At 45.8% G+C, this 27402-nt stretch overlaps 1 long non-coding RNA gene and 1 pseudogene across 1 annotated transcript; one reads left to right on the top strand and one right to left on the bottom strand.

Annotated features, from left to right (window-relative positions):
- LOC130207598 (DNA helicase MCM8-like) lies at positions 1–27402 on the bottom strand (annotated as a pseudogene).
- LOC130207285 (uncharacterized) lies at positions 4061–8082 on the top strand. Its single transcript, XR_008834267.1, has 2 exons — positions 4061–4810; positions 7853–8082. It is a non-coding gene; the product is annotated as an uncharacterized LOC130207285 (long non-coding RNA).

Here is a 27402-nt window from a genome sequence, read left to right as displayed (position 1 = left end):
ACTGCTCCCAGAACCCGATTGAATGACTTGCTGATTTAGCTGTTCTTGTGTTTTGGCCGGCTGTGTATCTGACGCATGTGAAACGCAACAACAAACCCACCCAAAAAAAAGCAATACGGAACAAACGGAATCAGATCTGGGCTTCTGCTTTTGGGAAGAGAATCGGTTGGCAGATGAAGAGAATTGATTTCCAGGAGCTCGCGGTCCGGCTCCTTTGTTCTGCCCCATCGAGCCGTTCTGTCCGTCCAGCTCCCGTTTGGGTTTCTAACTGGATCCGCTCGGCGCCGGTGAGACCGCGAGCTGCCGACTCGGCAGAAGCCGAAGGAGGACGCGTCCAAATCGAAAAGGCCGTAAATCAGAGGAGGTTATTGGCGCGGTGCGGTCCGACTGGGCCACAACAAGAACTGCCAACCTGCGGCGGCACGGACCCCCGTCATTCTCTCTCCTGACCACCAGGGGGCGACTCCTCTGGTTGGGGGGGTACGCGGCTTAAGTCGTACTTACAACATCAAGTGGGTAAAAATACATATTTTTCACCTTCAGAACAGCGGTCAAGACGGGAGAGAGAGAAAGAAGAAGAACACACGGCCCGGGGGGGGGGGGGGTCCACAGGGGTCTAGAGACACTCAAGCAGTTTGGAGGCGGGGCCTAAAGTCTCGTGCAGGGACTCTCTCTCTCTCTCCGCCGAACGTACGGTTGCATTTGGCGCGTGTCGTCTCCAACGATGACATCATACATGCACGGCTTCGACTCATGAGCACTCTGCACGCTGCTGATAGGCCGGTTGACGAGCACCAATCAGAGCGCTGGAACACGCGGGAAACAAGAGCTCGACTCAAACGGAAACACATCAGCAGATAAACGAGTCATTACTTATTAAGACATGTTTTTTTTCTGAGCTCCTCCTTTTCTTCGTCGCGGCGCCTCCCGGGACTCCTCCTCTTCCTCCTCTGGGCGTCGGCTCCGGATGAGATAACGTTGAGTGACAGGCGGCCGGGCGGAGAGGCCACGGCGCCGTGGGAGGGGCCTCCCAGCTGCTCCGCACCGCCGGTGGTCCTGCAGTAGGGCAGGCGTCCTGGGACACACACACACACACAGGAGGTGAGCAGTCGCAGCTGGAGCCGAAGCACCTTTCTTCGCTCCGTCACTTGTGGTGTCCTTAGCTCAGTCCCTCCTCCTCCTCCTCCTGCCCCGCTGACCTTTTTCTCCGTGACCTTCTCGTCTGACCTCCTGTAATCCTCCCACCTGCCACTCTTCCTCCCCCCGTTCTGTCATTTCCTCCCTCCTTCACCCTCAGTCCTCTCCCGTCACCTCGGGCTCTGCTGTCACCTTTGCGTCTTCCTCTGCACCCTCGCTGAGATCACCCCTCGTCTTCCTCCTTCTCCTCCTCTCCCTCATGAAGCCCCCCTCCTGCCACTTCACCTCCTCTCCAATCTTTCATGTTCTCCCCGTCGTCTCCTCAGTCCACCTGAACACGAGCCAGAGTCCTCTTTTTACTCAGGCGGTCATCCCTCGGTCACACACACACACACACTCACACACACACAAATATACACACACACACACACACAATACACACACACACACATACTTTGCATGCACACACACATGTACATACGTACTAATGCACTCACGTATGCACACTTGCACACACAAACACGTGCGTGCGCACAAACACACACACTTGCACACACACACCTACGAGTTTCTTCGAAGACCTTTGACCCCGTGGAGCGACACACGAGCGGCTCAGAAACATCACGGTGACGTTTGAACTCGTCGTTGTTGTGTGTGTGTGTTTGTGTGTGTTCAAGATTCAAGATTCAAGATGTTTTATTTGTCACATACACACACAGGGTGTGCAGTGAAATGAAAGTGGCATGCTCAGCAGGAATGTGCAAGGGCAACAAGTACACACTATTTACAAATAAAAAACAACACAATATTTACAGTAAGTGTGTGTGTGTGTGTGTGTGTGCCTAAGAGGGGCAGTTGTGTGGGTCTATGTGGGGGTCCTGGTGAGGTCGGAGTTCACAATCCTGATGGCCTGAGGAAAGAAACTCCGTCTCAGTCTCTCTGTTCTTGCAGCGTGACGGAGGCGCCTGCCTGACCGCAGCAGCTGAAACAGTCTGTTGTTGGGGTGGTGAGGATCCTTCATGATCCTGCCGGCTCTGGTTCTGCACCTCCTGGTGTACAAGTCCTGCAGGGTGAGGAGTGTAGTTCCAATAGTGCGCTCAGCCGAACGCACTACTCTCTGCAGAGCCTTCCTGTCCTGAGCGGAGCAGTTGCCAAACCAGGCTGTGATGCTTCCTGTCAGGACGCCTCTACAGCTCCAGAGTAGAAGGACTGAAGGATCCTCTGGGAAACTTTAAATTTCCTCAGCTGCCTGAGGTGGTAGAGGCGCTGCCTTGCCTTTCTCACCAGAGTGTCTGTGTTTGTTGACCATGTCAGATCCTCGGTGATGTGGACTCCCAGGTATTTATACCCTCACCCTCTCCACAGTAGTCCCGTTAATCCCCAGTGGTGAGTACGTCCTCTGTTGTTGTACCCTCCTAAAGTCCACAATCAGCTCCTTAGTTTTGGTGACATTCATGATGAGGCTGTTGTCCTGGCACCAGAGTGACAGATCAGCAACTTCCTCCAGGTAGGCCTTCTCCGTTGTCAGAGATCAGGCCCACCACCACTGTGTCATCCGCAAACTTGATGATGGTGTTGAGCTGAACCTGGCCACACAGTCATGTGTGTACAGGGAGTACAGTAGGGGCTGAGGACGCAACCCTGGGGGATCCTGTGTTCAGGGTGAGGGATTTGAGGTGTGTCTGCCCACCCTGACCACCTGTGGCCTGGCGGTCAGGAAGTCCAGGATCCAAGCACACAGGGGTGCTCAATCAGCTTGCCGGCCAGTCTGGAGGGACTATGGTGTTGAAAGCTGAACTATAATCAATGAACAGCAGTCTCACATAGCCCCCTCTGGCTGTCCAGATGAGAGAGTGGTGTGCAGTACCTGGGAGACAGCATCATCCGTGGATCTGTTTGGGCGATAAGCAAACTGCAGCGGGTCCATGGAGGAAGGGAGGAAGGCGCAGATGTAGTCCTTTATCAGCCTCTCAGCATTTCATGACCACCGAGGTGAGGGCCACCGGTCGGTAGTCATTCATACATGCTGGAGAAGCATTCTTGGGCACAGGGACAATAGTGGATCTCTTGAAGCAGGCGGGACCACGGACTCAGCCAGGAGAGGTTGAATATTGTGGTGAACACTGGAGCTAGCTGGTTAGCACAGGTCTTCAGTACTCGCCCAGATATGCCATCTGGACCTGCAGCTTTCCTGGTGTTCACCCTCAACAGAGCCCTCCTCACACTGTGCTCGGTCACAGAGAGTGTGTGTTCATCCCCAGCGGTAGAACTCACCGGCTACGCTTAACGGTGTTGTTGTTAGCGGCGAGCTAGCGCTGTTGTTGCTAGCCTCAAACCGTGCATAAAATGAGTTCAGGTCGTCCGCTAGGGATGCGTCGGCACTCACCATTGCGCGGGTCTGCTCTGGTAGTTTGTGATAGTCCGTAGCCCCTGCCATAGGCGCCTGGTGTCGCGCTGCTCCATCTGTGATTCCACTCTGTCTCGGTACCTCCTCTTGGCCTCCTTCACCGCCCTCCTCAGTCCATAGACCGCTGCCTTGTACTCGTCCATGTTGCCGGTTACAAGACCGGAGTTATAGGCAGCAGTACGGGCGTTCACAGCTTCACGGATGGATCTATCAACCCACGGCTTTTGGTTAGGAAAGACCCTAACTTTTACCGTGGGGACGATGGTGTCCGTTAGCGTTGCTATGAGGCTCATTGCTACTTCCGCAAACTCGCTGACGTCACTGGAACTGGATTGGATCATGTCCCAGTCGACGATACGTAGAGCGTCCTGTAGCTCAGCCTCTGATTGGTCAGTGTGTGGTCGTCGTCTCTCCTGATGTTCACGTTGAACTTCAGAAGCCTTTGATGTGTGAAACAACATCTGAGGGCCGAGCCGCAGAACCCATGCCTGTTAGCCGACACGCTCAGGTATCCTCCTCCTCCTCCTCCTGCTCCTCCTCCTCCTCCTCCTCTGGATGAAGCCTTGATTACACTGAAGGAAACATTTTGGGTCTTTTGTAGTTCTTTGGGGTTTCGCCACACAGACGTCCTCGAAGCTCCACAAAAGTTGTAAACAAGCCAAAGAAAAACAGGCAAAACAATAAAAAACAGGAAATAATAAGCAAATAAACGGGCAAAAGATACAGGCAAAAAAAAGATAAAACCATAGAAAAAAGACAAAAAACAGGAAATAAATGGGCAAAAAAGGGTTAAAAAAAAGGCACAAAAATGCCAACAATTAAGACCCCCAAAAAAAAACGGGCAAAAAAAGAGCAAAATATTGACAAAAACACCTTCACGGAAACAGGCAAAAAAAACGTGGCACAGGAAGCCATCGAAAGGCGTCTGTTCAGTGTCTCTTAAATCAAGATTAAAAGACACTTAATGTAAAACAAGATGGATGTAAACACGTTTTTATACGTCATGGGGGGGGGTCCATGTGTTTCTGTTCAGGCAACAACAAGACAGCTTCGGGTCTCGGCTCCACACTTCAGCTGCAGCGGTTCCCCGGTCAGGAACACTTTGAGTCGCCATGTTTCCTCGACACGTTGACAGAAAACACGAGTCGGACTCCGTGACGTCATCACATTAGTAGTGTAGACACGGAGGTTTCAGACGCGTCGGAGGAGCGTGCGGCCGGCCGAGGAAGAGGGGCAGCAACGCAAAGTCGACGAAAACAACGATATGTGAGTGACAGGTGCACGGAAGAAAACCAGATTTAATTCTGTGTTGACAGACAATAAATAATCAATAAATAATCAATCATAAACATGCTATATATATATATATATATATATATTTCCCCGTTGCCCATGACGTGATCGCGTCGCGTCAACCAGATCAAGTGACTTTCTTTCGTCCCGATGTGCGCGCACACGCCGGCATCGGAGCTCTGCGGCGCGCGAGACGGAGAGCCGAGAAGAGTTAACGCGACACTAGAGACAGAATGAGACGCTGCTGCTGCTGGTTAGAGACGACCAACATCAGACCGGTCAGGACGCAAAGGCGCCGAGTAACACAAGTGGCATTACCAGGGCTCCAGACTGCGACCAAATGGTCGCATTTTGCGCCTAAAATTAGACACAGTGCGAGTAAATTTTTCATCAACTCGCGCATGCGCGACCAGTAAATTAGTAGATTTTTTTGTTTTGTTGTTATTAAATATTTTTGTTGCTGACAAACTTGTTCTACACTTCAGCCCACTATAGTTAGCGGTAATGCCTGAATGACTGGTTTGCTAACCGACATTAACTCCAGAAGAAGAAGAAAGGAGACGAAAACCGAAGAAGAAGGCTGGCCTGTGTGCAGGCCCGGGGTGGGTAATCGGGAGAGTTCCCGGTGGGCCGCTTCACTTCTGGGCCGGTCGAGAATTTTATTTGTTGACACTTCGATAGGTTGATCGCGGTCGCTGCAGAGCTCCGACGCCGGTCTGCGAGCAGTCACTTGCACCCCCCCCCCCCGTCAACAACTCTTCTCGGCTCGATGCCGGCGCGCGCAAGTATTGGCATTGCATTATCCAATTTCCACTACCATAAAAAAAGTGGGCTGGTCTTGAGCCTGAAATTCCCGGGCTGAAAAGTGGCCCCACTCCAACCCTGCCTGTGTGTGAGGGGGGGCGGGGGGGGGCTAATGTGTGAAAAGAGGCGCACCGCAACGGAGACAATGCAACCGGCGTTGGCCGCAGAGTGAGAGGTCAGAGGGGATCCTCACCACCGAGCGGCGTCCCCCGAGTTGAATCTCTGGGTCAACTCAGCCGACTCTCACATGTCTGCCCCTAGAGACTGATGCTCACGGTAAACACATTCCATCAGGAGTGAGAGGGTTTGATAGCGGAAGGATTTACGTGACAACATCCGTTTGCAAAGTTAGCGTAAAGAACCACGTGAAACAACATCCGTTTGTCAAAATAAGATGTCGACAAATCATACACGAACATATAAAAGTAAACAATGAACTGATTTTGTATCTTTAGAGATCGTTTCTGAGATTTAGCTTAACATATGCTAACATTAGAACATTTTACTGGACCAAGGAAGAGTTTATAAAATTAGTCAGACTTGTGTATGTTAAGAAAAGTCCTGTATATAGATTTCCCCAAGAGTTCCAGGAAATGAATGATGCAGATATGTTCCATACATATCTGAAATCCCCTACAATAGCAATCAAACAATTGTAATGTATCAATTAGGACATTTTCAAAGTAAAAGTCCTAAATGTTTAAAGAAATCTGTAATTTCTTTAATGTTTGAGTTGCTTTATATATGTATTTCCTCATAGTCCTCATAGCAATAATGCTACACAAAAAATAGAATGCTTCAATCGACACCGTGATCGGTATTATCGGTGATCGGCAGATACTGATTTCAGTGATCGGTGATCGGCACCAAAAACCTGATCGGTGCATCTCTAGAAACCAACAAATGTTTTGATTGGCCACATCGAAGTGCAACATGCACATGCTCAAGGTATGTTTTTTCTTAAAATATGTTTACACTCAATACAGTAACTTCTGAAGAGTTCTCTGTTGTGAATGTTTTGCAGTTCATGAAGGCAAAAAGGCATAAGATTGTATATTGTCAAATTATTTATCAGTAATACAGTAGAAATGATGGGAAAACTTTGCAAGTCGATTTATACTGTGCGCAGGGTTTTTCCTGCATAGAGAAAATTTGGGCGAGCCGAGAAGAGTTGTTAACGGGGGGAGGGGGTGCTAGTGAGGAGTGTGCTCACCCGTGTGTGCGGATGTGTGCGCGTATCACGGCAGAGCGGCCAGCTGCTGATCACTCACTCAACATCTCGATTGCATGAATAGATGGTGCCAAAAATTTTGACCCAGGAAAACCCTGTGTGCGCCCCTAAATTTTCTGCTTGCGCCCCTAACATTTTAAGTTAGGGGCCACTGTGCTCCTAGTTAAAAAAGTTAGTCTGGAGCCCTGGGCATTACGCATTGTTGATTATTTTCGCCCATGCGTACCTGCGTACCAGTTATGTGCACCCCTGTATATATATGTATTTATATATATTTATATATATGTATACATAAATATATATATAAATCTATATATATTTATGTATATATACATATTTATGTTTATATATATACATATATATTTATGTATAAATCTATATATATTCATGTATATATATATGTGTATATATATTTATATATATGGATACATAAATATATATAAATCTATATATATTTATGTGTATATATATACATATTTATATATATACATATATATAAATATATATATTCATGTATATATATGTATACATATATATATATTAAGGCCGTAAGGCATTTTGTCTCTTAAAAAAAATATAAGACCCTCGGCCTCCACTTCCTTTCCTTGGTATGCAGCAGCGCGTCCGTCTGTCTGCTGCGCCTCCCGTCTGTCTTACCCCTCACGCTTTTCCTGTCCATGCATAAAGAACATGCAGCGTTTGTGTGCATCCATGTCGACAAGCTGCTTATGGAAATGCCCCCCCCCCTCTAACCACGACTCCGTGTGCGTTCATATTCATACGTCAACATTGTTATCGCTGTCCACAGTCCCTCAAAAATTGTATCTACAGAAACATCAAGTAAAAGATACCAAATAAAAAGCATTTCATTTAGTTTAACCCCCGTAACATGCTCGAGTTAATCACATGTAAGTATTTCAAAAGCAAAAGTTAAACTTTGTACTTGTTGTTTTAGATTTATAGAACTTTTACCTGTATAGTTTCAGCGTCTCTCATGAAAAGCTGTGAGCAGTTCACACAGCGGCCAGCAGGGGGCCGACCGCCGGCTGAGGAGCCCGATGGAGCCAATCACACGTCTCCCTGGGAAGATCAAACCTCCAGCTGATTGGAGAGCAGAACGTTCTTCAGGTGATGAAGACGATGAAGCTGATGAAGACGAGCTCATTGACCAGAAACAGACGAAGACAATAAATATTACACATGAATGCAACGATGTGTGTCTAGAAATGTGTCACTAAGTTCACACACGCACCCACACATACACACTCTCACAAACATACACACGCACACACACACACCACATACTCGCGCACACAAACGCACTCACACAATACACTCACTCACACACTCTCTCATATACCTACACACACACGCACTCTCACACACACACACACACATCACGTTCTCCATCACAAGCTGTTTGGTTGGTTTTCTGTGTATTTGTGCAAAAAAAAATCTGTTTCTCTACATTTGCAAATGATCTTCTTCCCTTTCTTTCTTTCTTTTATTCTTTCTTTCTTCCCTTTCTTTCTTTTTTTCCTATCTGTCCTTGATTTTTGTCTGCATTGATGTTTGTATTCCACTTTTTTTAAAGGTCCACTACCCCCCCCCCTCCTCCTCTCCCCCCCTCCCCTCTCCCGTTTAATGCTCAACTCCTTCAGGAGTCATTAGACTGTGAAGGGTAATCTCACCGCCGCCCAAAGAGCGGGAAAGCACCAATTTACACACACACACACACACAGAGACACACACACCTGCCCCCTTACAGCATTACATATGGCGCCTGTGTCGGGGGAAGAGTCGCTGGGACAAAATCTATTTGGATGACAAGAGGAGTCTCTCTTCCTCTTCTTCTCACTTTAAAAATCAATATTTCAGATCTCACAATCCCATTGCAAATATATATATACATATATATAAATGAATATAAATATATATATATAAATGAATATAAATGTAAATATATATATATAACTAAGCTTTTTGGCTCAAAGACTGGGCCATTAATGGAAAATCAAAAATGTAGGTATTGAAGGTGAGACTTTGTTATAATAAAGCTTGCCTATTATACACACACACACACACATGTACACACACACACACTGCTAAAACATGTAAGAAAAAGAAGGCAATATGTACTTGAATACACAATACAGGAAACCAAGTAGGCCGGCAGGTGTGTGTGTGTGTGTGTGTGTGTGTGTGTGTGTGTGTGTGTGTGTGTGTGTGTGCGCTAAGACGAGGGTCACTCTGTAAGGTGAGCCTGAAGCCAGACGGAGGCTGACAGCGTTCCTGGTTGGTTTGTGCCACAAAGCATCTTGGGATGGGATCTGACCTCCGACCTCTGTCATAGGCATCTGCCCCCCCCCCCCCTCCATGTATACAGACACGGACGACCTGTACAACAACCTCCAGGGGATGTTTAGGACTTTACACCCAATGACCACCAGGACCACCAGGACCACCAAGACCACCAGGACCATCAAGACTATCAGGACCACCAAGACTATCAGGACCATCAAGACTATCAGGACCACCAGGACCTTAGGCCTCTCCTTTTTGTATCCTTGTGCCACTCTCCTCCTCCTCCTCTTCTCTCTTCATCTCTACCTGCTGAGGCTTTTTCTTTCCTTCCGTTTCCCTTTATCTCCTCTTCTCTCTCTCGCCCTCTTCACTTCCACTTCACTCCCCCTCTTCTAGTCCTCCTACTCTTCCTTTTAACTTTCCCCTCTCTCTTTCTTTCTCCGTCTTCTCTCCTTGTGAGCTTGCTACCTTAAATAAATAAATATATAAATATATATATACTGTCTCTCTTATCTTCTGTCAGGCAGGGAAACAGCCATTTGGGGTCCTGCCGACAACAATTTCCACCACCAGAGTGACGCAAACACACACACACACACACACACACACACACACACACACACACACACACACACCAATTCCCCCAGCCAGCCGGTTGTGTCTAATAACACAATCTCCCATCATCCTCTCAGCTTCTTTACTCTCGTGTCGCTACCTTCCGTCCTCCTTCCTTAAGCCATTTATTTTTTCGTTGTCGCTTCCTTCCTTTCATCCTCTTCCTCTTGTCTTGAGTCGCTTTCCCCCCCCCCCCCCCCCCATCACCACCATCCTCCTCCCTCCATCTGCAGTAATGAGAATACAGGGAGCGCTCAGCTTGCCTGTCTGTGTGTGTGTGTGTGTGTGTGTGTGTGTGTTTATAAGGCCATGGGAATTGCATTTCAGATGGGTTCATTTGCCTTGGCACAGCTCTGCTCTGGTTTGAGTCGATCTCTCTCTGTGTGTGAGTGTAAGTGTGTGTGTGTGGTCTCCCCATCTCCTAGGTGATCTCTAACGTCACACACACTTACAGCCGTCCTCCTTTCATCCAATCAATCTCTGTCAGTGTGTGTGTGTGTGTGTGATGCAGGCATCTCCTGAGGGCATGTTTGACTGACATCTAACAGACTTTAATGCGTGCATGTGTCAGAGTACGCAGGGTATACAAAGTGTGTGTGTGTGTGTACAGTCATCAGTGTATAATGATAATTCCTTTGTGTGTCAGAAGACCAGAAGACGGCTGCTGAAACTGTTAACCCTTATATCACATGACAGCAACAGATCTGTGTGTGTGTGTTTAACTTCTCCTCTCTATCTCAGCAGCAGCTGAAGGCTCGCTCCGTGCGAGTGGAAACGCTCCTCTCGCATATTGAATTAAAGTCGATGTTTTATGCGAACAAATTCTCAAGCGGTGCAAACACGCCGACGATCACGTGGAAGTGGAAGCAACCGCTCTCGGGGAACTGACACGAGTGGCGTCAAAAGGGGTCGAGAAAAACGTTGAAATCACCAAACTAGATCTCCTTGTGCTGATAAAAGATATGAGAGCAAAATACTGAGGATTGCTAACTCAATTTAGTCGCCGTCTGAGTGTCATTTCTGTGGGCGATAAGCACACAGACACACACACACACACACACACACCCTGTTGACAATGACATTCTCCAGTTAGCGGAGAGGGGAGTATCTCTGACTGGTTAGATAGAATCTAGCTAGAGAGAACAAACAGCAGTCCGGAGGTCTGTTTGTCTCGTGTGTTCATTGTCAAACTGGAATTGACTTTTCTCGCTGAAAAGACACACACACACACACACATAAACAAGAAATGTGAAGAATGAAGTAAAAGAAGCAGGAAACAAAGAAAGGACGAAACCCAATTTCTGAAAGAATCCCGTAAAGGACTAAGGGAGCTGATGGTCTCAAATCCTCCGAATCACAGCTGGAAATACCTCTGGCAAATCAATACGCACTTACACACTCAGAGATAGATTGGTGAAAAGTAGTAGTTTGGGCGTCTGAGTCGTCCTGATAAAGCACAGAGTGAATCCTGCAGGCTGGGATGATGGAAACATGATGATTTACTTCAATGCAAGGTATATTTCAAACCCATAAATTACCTGCTCCGACGTCTAGCTGTAAGGCGCGAGTCCTATTTCATGGACCTCGTGCTTCAAAGGATGCGGCCTACTTTGCTGTGCTTGCTGTTCTGCCAAGGGAAAGTCTGGTTGTCTAGAAGTCTATGCCTCACGTGTTAAAAGCAAGCTGTTGACCTGTGGATGAAGACCGCTAATCGGAGAATCAACCGAGGACAAGGAGGTGCATCTGCAGCATCTTCATCATCTACCATGCAGGAAGCTGAAGCAGAGGACAGTGAGGAAGACTGCACTTATTAAGACCACGCTACATATGGGAAAATGTGAGTCCCAAACACCATCTCCCAGTACTCACCTGAGTACTGAGAAAGTTATGTGCACCCCTGGCTATGGGCTGATAGGCTGCCGGGGGACGTTTTAGGATGCACTGAGTACCTATCTCCTCTTTTCTCTCTCCTTGGGGATGCATTTTCATCTCTCAATCACACGTTACTAACTCTGCTTTCTCCCCGGAGTCCTTTTGACTTCACGTCTCATCGGGTCATCGGACCCTATGAGACGACATAGATCCTATCTGCTGATGGATCATCGAGGTCTGGGTCGTGGAATATGCCGACTACCAACTATTCATACACTCTGTCAGTCATTGATTGTGTTGTTACTGTGTTTTAATTTGTGTAAAATGATTCCTTCTGTACACATGACATCTATGGGCTCTACAAATAAACTGAATTGAATTGAACTGTTAAAGCTGCATTCTCTCCACTGACCACCAGGGCGTGACTCCTCTGGTTGTATACAAGTCTACGCTTCACTTGCTAAATCTGCATTCTCTCTACTGACCACTAGGGGGTGACTCCTCTGGATGTCTAGAAGTCTACATAAAAGTACTTTGCATCTTCTCTTGATTTATTCAGTCTTGTAGTTTTAAACAAAAATAATAAATAAATTGGGATACCATAAATATTTTTGAATATTTCAAATAAGTAATATTTACAGTAATATTACTGATTTCACATACTACTAATTAAATATATGTATGTTTCAGTGCAGCTGTGGTGCAACAAGGCTGTAAAGACTATAATCCTGCTGGTTAACTTCTTCTTTATTATTAATATGTAAAAAAAAATTTAATAGTTCCATAAGCCCCGCCCCCAGAATAGCCACAAACCCCGCCCCCAGAATAATGGCATCTTAGCCACTTTGCCTTTGATCCACTTCTCGTTCACTGTGGCTTTAATCTATTTCCTGTTCACTGTGCCTATGACACACTTGACGACACTGCCCACAGAATGTGGCGTTGATCTCAGTTTCTATATATACTCCTGGAGAAGCAAGACAAAGTACAGCAAGCAGAACTATCACTATTATTATTACCGGAGTAATAATAATACATAACCTCTTTCTTTTTTGAGACGCACAACGTAAAACAAAAGTTATGGATACCTTGGATTTAATCCCAGACTCGGGCAAGCTCCCTCCCAGCTTCACGAAGGCCTCAACTTCCGGTCCGTCGTCGTTCATCACCTGTTTGATTGAAGGAGTTTCATTCAAAGTCCTGCTGGACAGCGGCGCTAACGTCTCCGTAGTGAGTGAAAAATGGATGAGGACATACGCCCCCTATCTTGAATACGGGGGTAAAAACCAGGACATGAGGGTAAAGGGAGTCAACGGGGTTGCTTCCGCTCTCGGGATCGTCAACCTCATTTTCGAGATTAGCGACCCGCCGGCAAAGATATTGTCCCCCGTGTTAGTCATGAAAAACCTCACCAATCCCATCATCGGCACCAATATCATCAGCATCCTCAAGGCGATAAAACAAAAGGCAACAATGGACGCGTGTTGTCCAACCTGCAAGTGTCAAATAACGGCCGCAGATTCGACGGCCCAGGTGGCCGTCGAGGAGAGCGAGCCCGTGGCGGCTACGGCCGTGTCTGACACGCCAGCCTGCGAGAAAACCTCCGATCTCGTTGAAAGTCAGATCCCTCAGGAATCGATCAATCAGACCCCTGAAGCGCCGTGCTGCCATGAAACAAACACAGACGTCGGCAGCAACGATTTGCCGGACCATGATTCGCCGACCCCAGAAGAATTGCCGCAGGTCATCATCGAGGAAGAAACCCGTGCCGAACCTCCGCGGGACCACGAGAACAAGAAGTCCGTCGAGATCTCTGTGGAAAGTCAGATCCCTCAGGAATCGGTCAATCAGACCCCTGAGGCGCCGTGCTGCCATGAAACAAACACAGACGTCGGCAGCAACGATTTGCCGGACCTTGATTTGCCGACCCCAGAAGAATTGCCGCAGGTCATCATCGAGGAAGAAACCCGTGCCGAACCTCCACGGGACAACGAGAACAAGAAGTCCGTCGAGATCTTCGTGGAGGGTCTGTTGTCGCGGATTGTCAAGAAGGCCAAAGTGGGTGGGACCGTTGAGATTTCAGATGCCGACATTAAGCGAGTGTTTGAAAGGACATGGTCCGAAGTCGAGGGTGTGGATTTCGTTGCCGCTGAAAAAACCTTTAAAAACCTCGACAGGACGATTCACCGGGACCTGTGCAAGACGTGGGGCGGTGCAAAGATGGTGCTGCTCCACACGAAATTGCAGAAACCAGAGCTTGAGAGCGACATCGCCTCCTCCGTCAAAGAGCGCCTGGCACCGCCACCGAGAAAGCTCAGTGCCGTCGGCAGGTTCTTCTCGGCCGTGGGCAACGCCATCTCCAGGCCCTTCCGACGCGCCCGGTAGAATACAACATGTCCGTAGGGATGTCGCAGTAGATCTGCGACATGCCTACGGACATTCGTTCTACATCCTTAGTACATGGTGCGAGGAAGAAACCTGAGTTGGCACAAGGGAGAAAAACAAAATGTCCGTAGGGATGTCGCAGTAGAGCTGCGACATCCCTACGGACATTCGTTCTACATCCTTAGTACATGGTGCGAGGAAGAAACCTGAGTTGGCACAACGGAGAAAAAAAAAAGTCCGTAGTCATGTCGCAGTAGATCTGCGACGCGTTTCACGACATGCGTTCGACATCCACACTACATGGTGCGAGGAAGAAACCTGAGCTGGCACAACGGAGGAAAAAAAAAGTCCGTAGGCATGTCGCAGTAGATCTGCGACGTGCCTCGACATCACATACGCGCATTTCATGCATGACATCCACACTACATGGTGCGAGGAAGAAACCTGAGCTGGCACAACGGAGAAAAAAAAAAGTCCGTAGGCATGTCGCAGTAGATCTGCGACGTGCCTACGACATGCGTACGACATGCGTACGACATCCACACTACATGGTGCGAGGAAGAAACCTGAGCTGGCACAACGGAGAAAAAAAAGTCCGTAGGCATGTCGCAGTAGATCTGCGACGTGCCTACGACATGCGTACGACATGCGTACGACATCCACACTACATGGTGCGAGGAAGAAACCTGAGCTGGCACAACGGAGAAAAAAAAGTCCGTAGGCATGTCGCAGTAGATCTGCGACGTGCCTACGACATGCGTACGACATGCGTACGACATCCACACTACATGGTGCGAGGAAGAAACCTGAGCTGGCACAACGGAGAAAAAAAAAGTCCGTAGGCATGTCGCAGTAGATCTGCGACGTGCCTACGACATGCGTACGACATACGCGCATCGACATCCACACTACATGGTGCGAGGAAGAAACCTGAGCTGGCACAACGGAGAAAATAAAAGGTCCGTAGGCATGTCGCAGTAGATCTGCGACGCGTTTCACGACATGCGCATTACATGCGCATTTACATCCACACTACATGGTGCGAGGAAGAAACCTGAGCTGGCACAACGGAGAAAAAAAAAGGTCCGTAGGCATGTCGCAGTAGATCTGCGACGCGTTACGACATGCGCATTTACATGCATTTGACATCCACACTACATGGTGCGAGGAAGAAACCTGAGCTGGCACAACGGAGAAAAACAAAAAGTCCGTAGGCAAGTCGCAGTAGATCTGCGACGTGCCTCACGACATCACGTTTACATGCATTTCGACATCCACACTACATGGTGCGAGGAAGAAACCTGAGCTGGCACAACGGAGGAAAAAAAAAGTCCGTAGGCACGTCGCAGTAGATCTGCGACGCGTTTGACATGCGCATTTACACGCGTTCGACATCCACACTACATGGTGCGAGGAAGAAATCTGAGCTGGCACAACGGAGAAAAAAAAAAGTCCGTAGGCATGTCGCAGTAGATCTGCGACGTGCCTACATGCATTACATGCGACATGTCGTACGACATCCACACTACATGGTGCGAGGAAGAAACCTGAGCTGGCACAACGGAGAAAAAAAAAGGTCCGTAGGCATGTCGCAGTAGATCTGCGACGTGCCTACGACATGCGTACGACATGCGTACGACATCCACACTACATGGTGCGAGGAAGAAACCTGAGCTGGCACAACGGAGAAAAACAAAAAGTCTGTAGCAACATGCATACGACATGGCTACAACATGCATGCAACATGAATACGACATGCATGCGACATGCATACAACATGCATAAGAGATGCATACAACATGAATACGAGATGCATACAACATGAATACGAGATGCATACAACATGCATGCAACATAAATACGAGATGCATACAACATGAATACGAGATGCATACAACATGAATACGAGATGCATACACCATGCATGCAACATGCATACAACATGGATATGACATGCGACATGAATATGACATGCATGCGACATGCATACAACGTGAATACGACATGCATAAGAGATGCATACAACATGAATACGAGATGCATACAACATGCATGCAACATGAATACAACATGCATACGACATGAATATGAGATGCATACACCATGGATACAACATGCATGCGACATGAATACGACATGCATAAGAGATGCATACAACATGAATACGAGATGCATACAACATGCATACAACGTGAATATGACATGCATAAGAGATGCATACAACATGAATACGAGATGAATACAACATGCATGCGACATGAATACGACATGCATACAACATGAATACGAGATGCATACAACATGGATACGACATGCATGCGACAACATGCATACAACATGCATACAACATGCATACAACATGAATACGAGATGCATACAACATGAATACGAGATGCATACAACATGCATGCGACATGAATACGACATGCATAAGAGATGCATACAACATGCATACAACATGCATACAACATGCATACAACATGCATACAACATGCATACAACATGGATACAACATGAATACGAGATGCATACAACATGAATACGAGATGCATACAACATGCATACAACATGAATACAACATGCATACAACATGGATACGACATGCATAAGAGATGCATACAACATGAATACAACATGCATACAACATGAATACAACATGCATACAACATGGATACGACATGCATAAGAGATGCATACAACATGAATACAACATGCATACAACATGGATACGACATGGATATGACATGAATACGAGATGCATACATGAATACGAGATGCATACAACATGCATACAACATGAATACAACATGCATACAACATGGATACGACATGCATAAGAGATGCATACAACATGCATACAACATGGATACAACATGCATGCGACATGCATACAACATGCATACAACATGATACAACACAACAGAGAGACATGCAGAAAGAGATGCAAACAAAACAAGGGAAAAAAAAAGAAGAAAAGGAGGCGGGCGGGCAGGTGATGCCTGCTGAGTGAGAAAAAAAAATGACTTACGTCGTCTGGCACCTTCGGATATGTTTTTTTCTTCTTCTTTCTTCTCTCTGTCATCCCCTCCTCCTCCTCGGTGCCCTCATTCCACCTCGACTATAACAAACACACACACACACACACACACACACACACACACACACACACACACACACACACACACACACACACACACACACACACACACACACACACACACACACACACACACACACACACACACACACACACACACACACACACACACACACAGATAAACAATCAAACGCGCCGGCCTCGCCGCAAGATTGCGACCGACAGACGAGCCGCGGGAACACGGGGCGACGGCGTGATGTCACACTCGTTTACCGAAGTCTCTCCATCCGTCGAGTGTCAGAGAGGCGGAGGTGTGACCTCTCACAGATTGCCTGAACTCATCCCGCCGAGCAATCTCTCTCTCTCAAGCTTCTCTGTTTTGACCTTTTTGACATATCATCCTCCTCCTCCTCCTCTTTCTTTAGTTTTGTTGTTGTCGTCTCGTTGACACTTCAAAGGAGGAGGAGGAGGTTTTTTTCTCCCTGTGTACTTTTGGAAATGCAGAAAGCCGGAGAAGAAGCCCAAACGTGATGAAAACAAGGCGAGGAGCTCCCCCGCGTCACTTCTTTTGGGAGACGGCTGAACAAATAACCCGGAGAAAGAAACAAAAAAAAAGCCTGTCACATCGGGAGAGATCTTAGGCAGCTTGAGTGTGATCTCAAGGCAATTTCCAGAAATACACACACACACAAACACACAACCACACACACCAACACACACACACACACACACACACACACACACACACACAAACACACACACAAAGAGGCAGCTCGGGCTGGTTTTGTTAGCGCAGCATGAAGATGGAGCGACCCGACTGGAGGAGCCACGGTTTTTCCTGCATAGAGAACATTTGGGCGCCGAAGCCGTTTTCCCGAGCGCCTAAGGCAAAAAAAAACTGTGTTCATCACGTGCATGTCAGCGAATATGTTCTCAATATTGATGCACCGATCTGATCGGCGCCGATCCATATCGGCCGATATTCCCATTATCGGTTTTGATCGGCGTTCTCGAAACTTGTCCGATCAGATGACGTAACATCTGCGAGAACTATCAGACGTTTCAATCGCACCGCAACGGAGACGATGCGCCCGGCGAGGGCCGCAGAGTGAGAGGTCAGAGGTCAGAGGGGATCCTCACCACCGAGCGGCGTCCCCGTCCCCCGAGTTGAATCTCTGGGTCGACTCAGCCGACTCTCACATGTCTGCCTCTATAGACTGATGATTCGATCGGGAGCGCTCGAGGGTTTTGATAAAGTTAGCGGAAGGATTTAAGTGACAACATCCGGTTTTGCAAAGTGAGCGGAAAGAACCACGTGAAACAACATCCGTTTTTCAAAATAAGATGTCGACAAATCATACACGAGCATATACAAGTAAACAATGAACTGATTTTGTATCTTTATAGATCGTTTCTGAGATTTAGCTTAAATTATGCTCACATTAAAACATTTTTACTGGACCAAGGAAGAGTTTATAAAAATAAGTCAGACTTTTGTATGTTAAAAAAAGTCCTGTAAATGGATTTCCCCAAGAGTTCCAGGAAATGAATGATGCAGATGTGTTCCATACATATCTGAAATCACCTACACTGGCAATCAATCAATTTTATTGTATCAATTAGGACATTTTTCAAAGTAAAAGTCCTAAATGTTTAAAGAAATCTGTAATTTCTTTAATGTTTGAAGTGCTTTATATATGTATTTCCTCATAGTCCGAGGCAATAATGCGACACAATAAATAGAATGCTTCAATCGACACCGTGATCGGTGATCGGTATTATCGGATCGGCAGATACTGATTTCAGTGATCAGTGATCGGCACCACAAACCTGATCGGTGCATCTCTAGTTCTCAATAGTATGTTTCAAGGAGGCTACAGCCGAACCCTCGTTCTGTTTTGATCAATAGTAATCGAGTTGATAAGCGTGTCTTCTTGTCTGATCAATACGCAACTGTGAGGTGCGCGAATAGATAGCTAGACACAGACCGTTTTTGGGGGGCACCGAAGACCCATTTTGACCCAGGAAAAACCCTGGGAGCCTGTGGGGCAGAAACAACGAGCTCAGAGCAGACATCCCATAATAACACCCAGCAACACCGCCTTACTGACGCGGTGATGATACCCCGACCTGACCTCTGCTTGACCCTCAATGACTGACAGATTTATTCATTATCGTGTCGTCAACACAACAAATTACTCACTCGACAAAATCCAGACTGGTTGCATTCCTGATACAGGAGAACATTCCAGATACAGGAGAACATTCCTGATACAGGAGAACATTCCAGATACAGGAGAACATTCCTGATACAGAACATTCCAGATACAGGAGAACATTCCAGATACAGGAGAACATTCCAGATACAGAACATTTCTGATACAGAACATTCCAGATATAGGAGAACATTCCAGATACAGGAGAACATTCCAGATACAGAACATTTCTTGTGCAAGAACTATTGAGGGAAGAAGCAGGCAGCTGGCTGTCTGTAATGGAGTGGCCAGTCACCAGATCTCAACCCCATTGAGCTGTTGTGGGAGCAGCTTGACCGTATGGTCCGCAAGAAGTGCCCATCAAGCCAATCCAGCTTGTGGAGGTGCTTCAGGAAGCGTGGGGTGACATGTCAACAGATTACCTCAACAAATTAACAGCTAGAATGCCAAAGGTCTGCAATGCTGTAATTGCTGCAAAAGGAGCATTCTTTGACGAAAGCAAAGTTTAAAGAAAAAAAAATTAATACTTCAAATAAACATCATTATTTCTAACCTTGTCAATGTCTTGACTATATTTTCTATACATTTTGCAACTCATTTGATAAATAAAAGTGTGAGTTTTCATGGAAAACACGAAATTGTCTGGGTGATCCCAAACTTTTGAACGGTAGTGTATATATACAAATATATTATATATACATATATAAATATAGTAAATATATTAAATATATATATTTATATATAAATATATAAATATAGTAAATATACATTTCATCATATTCCTGCAGAGAAACCTCAAATCCTACAAGTGCTTTATTCTACCAGCTGTTCTACACAGGACTTATGAGTGTGTGTGTGTGTGTGTGTGTATGTGTGTGTGTCTGTGTGTAAGTGTGTTCTGATTGCTCAGACCTAATGATGTGTCAGGTCTGTGAAATGATCTGTGCCTTCAAATCCTCTCCCTCAGCTCTCTGACACACACACACACACACACACACACACAGACAGAGACACACACACACACAGACAGACAGACGACCGACCTCGGTGAGTCGGATCAGAGACTCCAGCTGCCGCGTGGTGATGGGCGTGGAGTCGGCGCTGTGCGCCTGAGTTCTCAGCGACAGGTAGAAGGTCTTCAGCGTCTGGGCCGCCTCGGGGGAGAGCCGGGGGTGGACGTACCGACGGGCGTAGCTGATGTACTTCCTCAGCAGACACACCGGGATGACGTCGACGGTCTCGCCTGATTGGACCTCGACACACACACACACTTGACATGAGTATTCTTGATATATCACGACACACCCAGAGTGTGTCCCGTCTGTTTTTACCTGCAGCCGCTCAGACAGCGGCATGTCCGAGTGGTCCAGCAGGATGGAGGTGTCCAGGTCGCTGCCGGCCCGCGTGACGACGGAGCCGCTGGTCCGGCCTTTCCCCGCCCGGTTGGCCATGATGTACTCCGACAGGTGGCGGTCGTGAGACTCGTCCGGGATGTCCAGGAGGAGGAAGACAACGTCGAATCGGGAGAGAATCGCCGAGCCCATTCTAAAGTTAAGGACGCACAGGTATAATTAAATAAATATTTATATATAAAAAAAGAAATATATATATATATATATATAATTTAGAAAAAAGAAATATATATAAAAAATATATGTATGAATATATATAAAGATAAATATAAATAAAAGAATATATGTATGAACATATATATATATATATTAAGATATATATATATTCAAAACAATATATATATATATATAAAAAAAATCTATATAAATAAAAAAGAAAATATGTATGTGCATATATAAAAATATATATATATTTTATATACATCTAAAAAAAAAATATATATATAAAGATATATATATAAATACAAAAATATGTATGAACATATATATATAAAAAATAATATAAATATATATATATGAAAAAAATATATATATACTGTATATATATAAATAAGAAAACAACCGCCCCCCCCCCAAAATATATATCGCAAAAAATATATATATAAAAATCTAAATATAAAAGTTAAATCATTCAGCACTCGATCAGCTTATTGGCCAACGAGTTCACTCACTTCAGATTTTCAGACACCGTCTTGCTCCGGTTGTAATGTCCTCCGACGGGGTTGGCAGCGGCGACCACGGACGTCCTGGCGGGCAGCGAGGCCACGATGCCGGCCTTCGCCAGGCTCACCGACTGCTGCTCCATGGCCTCCATCAGCGCCTGCTGCTGGTTGCCCAGCTTGTCGAACTCGTCGATGCAGCACAGGCCTGAACACAACAGACCAGAGAAAGAGGATAAAAAGAGAAGACGAGAGCTCGAAGAAGAAGAATTCATAACTTTATATTTAAAGAATTGCTCCATGCATAAATGACATTATGATTATAATGCTTCCACTCTCTTTCCCACCTTGGTCAGACAGCACCAAGGCTCCGGCCTCCAGAGCAAAATCCCCGGTTCCTGCGTCTCGGGATAAACTCACGGTCAGACCTACGGGGAAACACAAACACTCAGATTGTAATTCACAACTTGGATTACGTTGCCAAACAAGACCTGGAAAAATAAAAACAACTGTCCAGAGATTAATCCCCACCTGCGGAGCTCAGGGAGAGGACGTACCTGCGGTGCTCGTGCTGTTGCCGCACACATAGATTCCTCTGGGAGCCAAGTTACACACCGCCTAGTACACACAATGAATACACAAGTGTTATGTTTACATGAGCACACACAGAGACGGGTGTGTAGAAGGTGTAGCCGCAGGGTAGGACATTTACACATTTTTCAGGGGCATTTAAAATGAAAATAATTAAAAAATTGGCGGCACCTTTTTGAAACTTGTGAAATAACATTTAATCTTTGTTCAAAAATAATAAATATACTTATTTAGGCTTAAAGTATATGAACAATTGTCATAAAAATGACAATATGACTATTACACAGGAAACATAAATCAAGACAATCATATTCAATGTTATTCTTATTTTTTGTGGTTATTATTACATTTTTAAACTACTATTAACAATTATAATTTTTGGGTGCATTTATGGGGGCATTTCTTTTTGCCCCTCCTCCTCGAGTGATATCAGGGGCCACATTATATTTCTGGGGGTCGTTCTGGCTTAGTGTTTTCCGGCTCCGTGTGACGCGTCTCTACCTGCAGCATCTGGCTCTTCCCCACGCCGGGGTCCCCCACCATCAGGATGTGGGGTCCCCAACCGGACGCTGTTCTTGTCCGTGTGTTTCTGTCGACCTCCAAACAACACCAGGGCCAGAGCGGCCTTCACCAGCTGGGACACACACACAACACACACACACACACACAACGTCGGCCCGAGGACAGAAAACACCCCCGTTTACCGGGGGCGTGAAGAAATATATCCATTTGTAACTTCTGATGAAAAGGCTGTTGGGGGGGTCTGAGTCTCGTTGGGAGGTCTGAGTCTCGTTGGGGGGGGGGGTCTGAGTCTCGTTGGCGGGCGACTCACCAGCTGTCCGTAGATGACGGGACACAAAGAGCTGAGAGCAGAGAGAAAACCAGAGTTACGAGTCCGAAACTAATAATAATAATAAACATAATGAATATAATAATAAACATCTCACTGCACGATGAGCCTCAGCAGGTCCGGCTGGGACTGGATCTCCTGGACGGCGTACAGCTCCTTCAGGGTGAACTCCTCCCCCCCACAGCGGTCTTCAAGCGACCCCCCTGACCCCTGAGCCAACTTGGACCTTTGACCTAAGAACCAGAGAACACCTTATCGCTCTGTTTTAAAATAAATGTAACAGCTGAGCAGGACTCGGGTCCAAACGAGCTTCAGAACCTTTAGTGTTGCTGACTGAAGTGGCGTCGATGTAGAGGAGGAACACGCACTGGTCCTTGTTCCCCCGGGAAGTCCCTGCAGAGGAAAGAGTGTTAGGAGAGAGAGCCCAACTGTATGTGTGTGTATATGTATATTATTTAGATATATATTATAATAAATATATTAATAATATATATTAATAGTATATATATATAATATATATTAATAATATTATATATAATAAGAATTATATATGTCAATAGTATAAATATATAATATATATGAATACTATTATATATAATAAGAATTATACATATCAATAGTATAAATATTTAAATTATATATATATATTAATATTATATATAAATATATCTATATTATACATATATTATTAGTATTTATATAATAAATATATAATATATATATAATTAATATAAATAATAAATATATATATATCTTACATTTAACTAACTGCCAATAAGAGGCAAAACTTTACTCCAACCCTAAACTCCAACTTAAAGACATGTGTGTGTGTGTGTGCCTGTGTATGTATGTGTATGTGTGTGTGTGCGTTTTGTACCGTCGCTGGTGACCCTGACGATGCCGGTCACCGTGACCGTGTCTCCGGGGACGCAGCTGTCGCAGAGGTCGGAGGTCAGGTGACACTCCACGGTGCGCGGGATGCGTCCGGTCTCCCTCTGCTCCCCGCCGATCAGCTCCTGCACCCTGACGGAGCACGCAGACACAAACGGCGGTCAGATGAAGTATGACCATGACATAAGTGTCCACAAACAAACAAACAAACACACACACACACACATCTCCTGTAATTCAGCCGCTGGCTGGTGGACTCACTTGATGATCTGGAAGTCGACGGTGTGAGTCAGAGGAGAGTTCCGGATCGGGGCGAAGGAACGACTGCGGCAATCGGGCTGGATGCACTTATTGAAAGACACATGGGCACGCTTAAGTAATAATTTATATATATATATATATATATATATATATATATTAATAATATATAGTAATAGTATGTATATTATTATTTATATATAAATATATATTATTATTTTATAAATAATATTTATATTAATAGTATATATATATATATAATATATATTAATACTATTATATATAATATTAATGATATATATTAATATTATTATAAATATATAAATTATATATACATATATATTAATATTATATATAAATAAATCTATATTATACATATACATTATTAGTATTTATATTATAAATATATATAATATATATATAACGTATAGATACATATATAATATATATACACACACAAAGATGTGTGTAAACATTAAAGAAAAACAAAGAAACAGAGAGCTGAATGTGTGTGTGTGTGTGTTCGTACCTTGGTAGGTGTGGCGTACTTCCCGTGCTGCAGGGGCAGCGACTGCAGGTGCGCGCCGCCCCCCAGGCACCTGAAGGCCATGCGGGTGCACAGCGGGCGGATGTTGCTCACGCGGACCACCGTCCCCCTCACGGCCACCAGCCGGCCGAACACGCTGGCGCGCAGCGTCCGCAGAGCGCTCAGCGGCTCGTAGTTGTAGAGCCTGGGAGTTACGAGAGAGAGAGAAGTCGGGCGGTGGCGAGTCGGAGAAAACGGTCGGTCGTGCGACCGCACGACCTCCGTGTGACCAATGGATGAGCGAGACGTCTCAAGGACTTTAAACCACGTTTACAGGAACTAACATTCAGTCAAATATCAGTGAAGACATGAAGAGGTGAGAACATGTTGTATTTAAACTAACAGGCATGAAAACGGGTCAGGGGTGAAAAAGGTGAGAAGGATAGGCGCGGGGGGGTGACTTCCACGAACATCAATGCTGGACGTTGTTTGATAATCTATAGTACCTCCATTCTGACACCAAGTCAGTGATCGGGCCCTATAATAATAGTAATATTGTATATAATATGGTCATTCATGAACCAACTTCCTTTTTTTGTTGTTGGCGTGAACAAGTCTTCAAGTCTTGTGCTCTGCTGAGCCACGAGTCTGTTCCTCGAGTCTGTTCTGCCTCTACCTGGTTGTCACGATCTTCTATACCATACCTGCCATAAATATCATGATACAATACCATAAATACGATACTGGTATATTTATCTATAATAGTAATAAATAAAATATCTGTATGGTTCACTTTTTACCAACTTTTTCAACACTTAACAAATAGCAGTAATATTAGTATTAATACAGCAAGATATTAATGCAACTACATGGAGCCATCATAGCATTGATCAATGATTATACACTATGAGGCCGTTAGTCTCTGACCAGAGGATACAGAGTTCATCAGGAAGAGCAGCTGTAGAGTTACAGAACTTTACAGACTGAACTTAAACATTTCACTTCTGGCATCTTTTTTTATTTTTATTTTTAAAGCCGAAAATTCCGCCACTTAACGCCCCTCTGTGAGCGCTGCGCTGCGTGTGCAAACAGCTCGACACGGAGCAGCGCGTGCGCTCTGATCGCTCTTTTAATGAAGTATTAATACTAAAAATATGCTAAATTTGTTAGCATCGCTCCACCGTGCAGCGCGACAGCAGCAGAAGTAGCGTCTAACATTCAAGCTAACCTGAACCCCCAAACGCTGAAGACATCTTGACGCTGATTGGCCGAGACGCGACACGTCCCATCAAAGATGTTTTATTGCGAAGAGCAACACTTCACACTTTCTCCGCGTCCCACTCCAATCTCATAAACGCCGGCAGGCCAATTGACCCCCCCCCCCCCCACCTCAAAACAAAAACTCTTCGGATCTACACGATTCACGTAAGTCACCTATTTTGGTTTCAAAACGGCGAATTTCGCCGAAAGGTGAGGGATTCTCATGCCTGAACTAAGAATGAGGCTTCAAAAGCATAGAGGAGGGAGAGAGAGAGAGAGAGAGGGGGGGGAGGAGTGAGAGAGAGAGGGGGGGTAAGGGAGAGACAGAGGGAGAGGGAGAGAGAGTGAGAGAGAGGGGGAATGAGGGATAGAGAGAGGTTGTGAGAGAGAGAGAGTGAGGGAGAGAGAGATAGAGGGAGTGAGGGAATGAGGGAGAGAGACGGAGAGACAGAGGGAGTGAGAAGGAGATGGAGGGAGAGAGAGGGAGTGACAGAGAGAGGGAGTGAGAGAGAGAGAAACAGAGAGAGAGAGAGACTCATGTATTTCCAGGACTTTAAACTAAATTTCCATAAACAAACATTTTGTGAAATCTCCGTGTCTACATGACTATAAACCTTAAATGACACAAATTAATTAAATACATTTTTTTTATAATTTCATGACTTCCAGGTTTTACCTCGCGCTGACGTGAGGGATGTTGACGATCGGCGGAGCGACGGGAAGCTCCTCCCCCTGCAGCTCGGCGGCCTGCTGCTCCAAATCAACGGTCAACACCTGGAACACACACACACACACAAACACACACACACACACACCAAGTTAACCAGAACTTGCAATTTCCCATTCAATGTTTATGTACAGAGAACTTAACTAATAAACCGAGCACATAGCTTCATGTCCACATTCTGAACGGCTGAAACTTGCGGATGACGTGTGTGTGTGTGTGTGTGTGTGTGTGTGTGTGTGTGAGTGTACCTGGTGGACGGCCAATCCCAGACAGTTGAGGACGGTCTCCGGCTGTTCCTTCAGCTCCGTGGGCAGGTCCGGTAGAGCGGCGCGCACCGCGGCGTTTACAGTCAAGTCGGCGTAATCCACCAGAACACTGCCCTGCCGCTCGATCTCATCCTGAGGACACGGACACACACACACACACACACACACAGCAGGGAAAATGAAGAACTGTCATGTCGATATGTGGCCAATAAAAGCAGATATTCTCCCACCGGCTCACTGACCTTGTCATACAGCTCAATCTTGGAGGTGAAATATTTCTCAAACACTTTGATCTTCTCCACAATGGGAGAGCTCTCGATGAAGCCTGAGCACCAAACAGAAACTTCAGTTACAAAGACACAGAAGAGCCGCATCATCATCATCATCATCATCATGGTGGACAGACGCCTGCCTTCAGTGAAGTAGAGCGCCCAGCCCTTGTAGGGACACAGTCTGTCCAGAGTCGCCTGACAAAGGACTGAAGAGGAAGAAAAGAGGTGAAGATTTATTATCATGATCTTTATTCTCGCAGCTTTTTCTCGTGTTAATTTCATTTTCTCGAGATAAAAAGTCGGAAGGTCAGACGCTCATGTTCCGTCAT

This window comes from Pseudoliparis swirei, chromosome 17, assembly GCF_029220125.1.
Source record: "Pseudoliparis swirei isolate HS2019 ecotype Mariana Trench chromosome 17, NWPU_hadal_v1, whole genome shotgun sequence".
NCBI lineage: Eukaryota > Metazoa > Chordata > Actinopteri > Perciformes > Liparidae > Pseudoliparis > Pseudoliparis swirei.
Note: the sequence above shows the minus strand (reverse complement) of the source record. Positions and strands in the feature narration are given on the sequence as shown.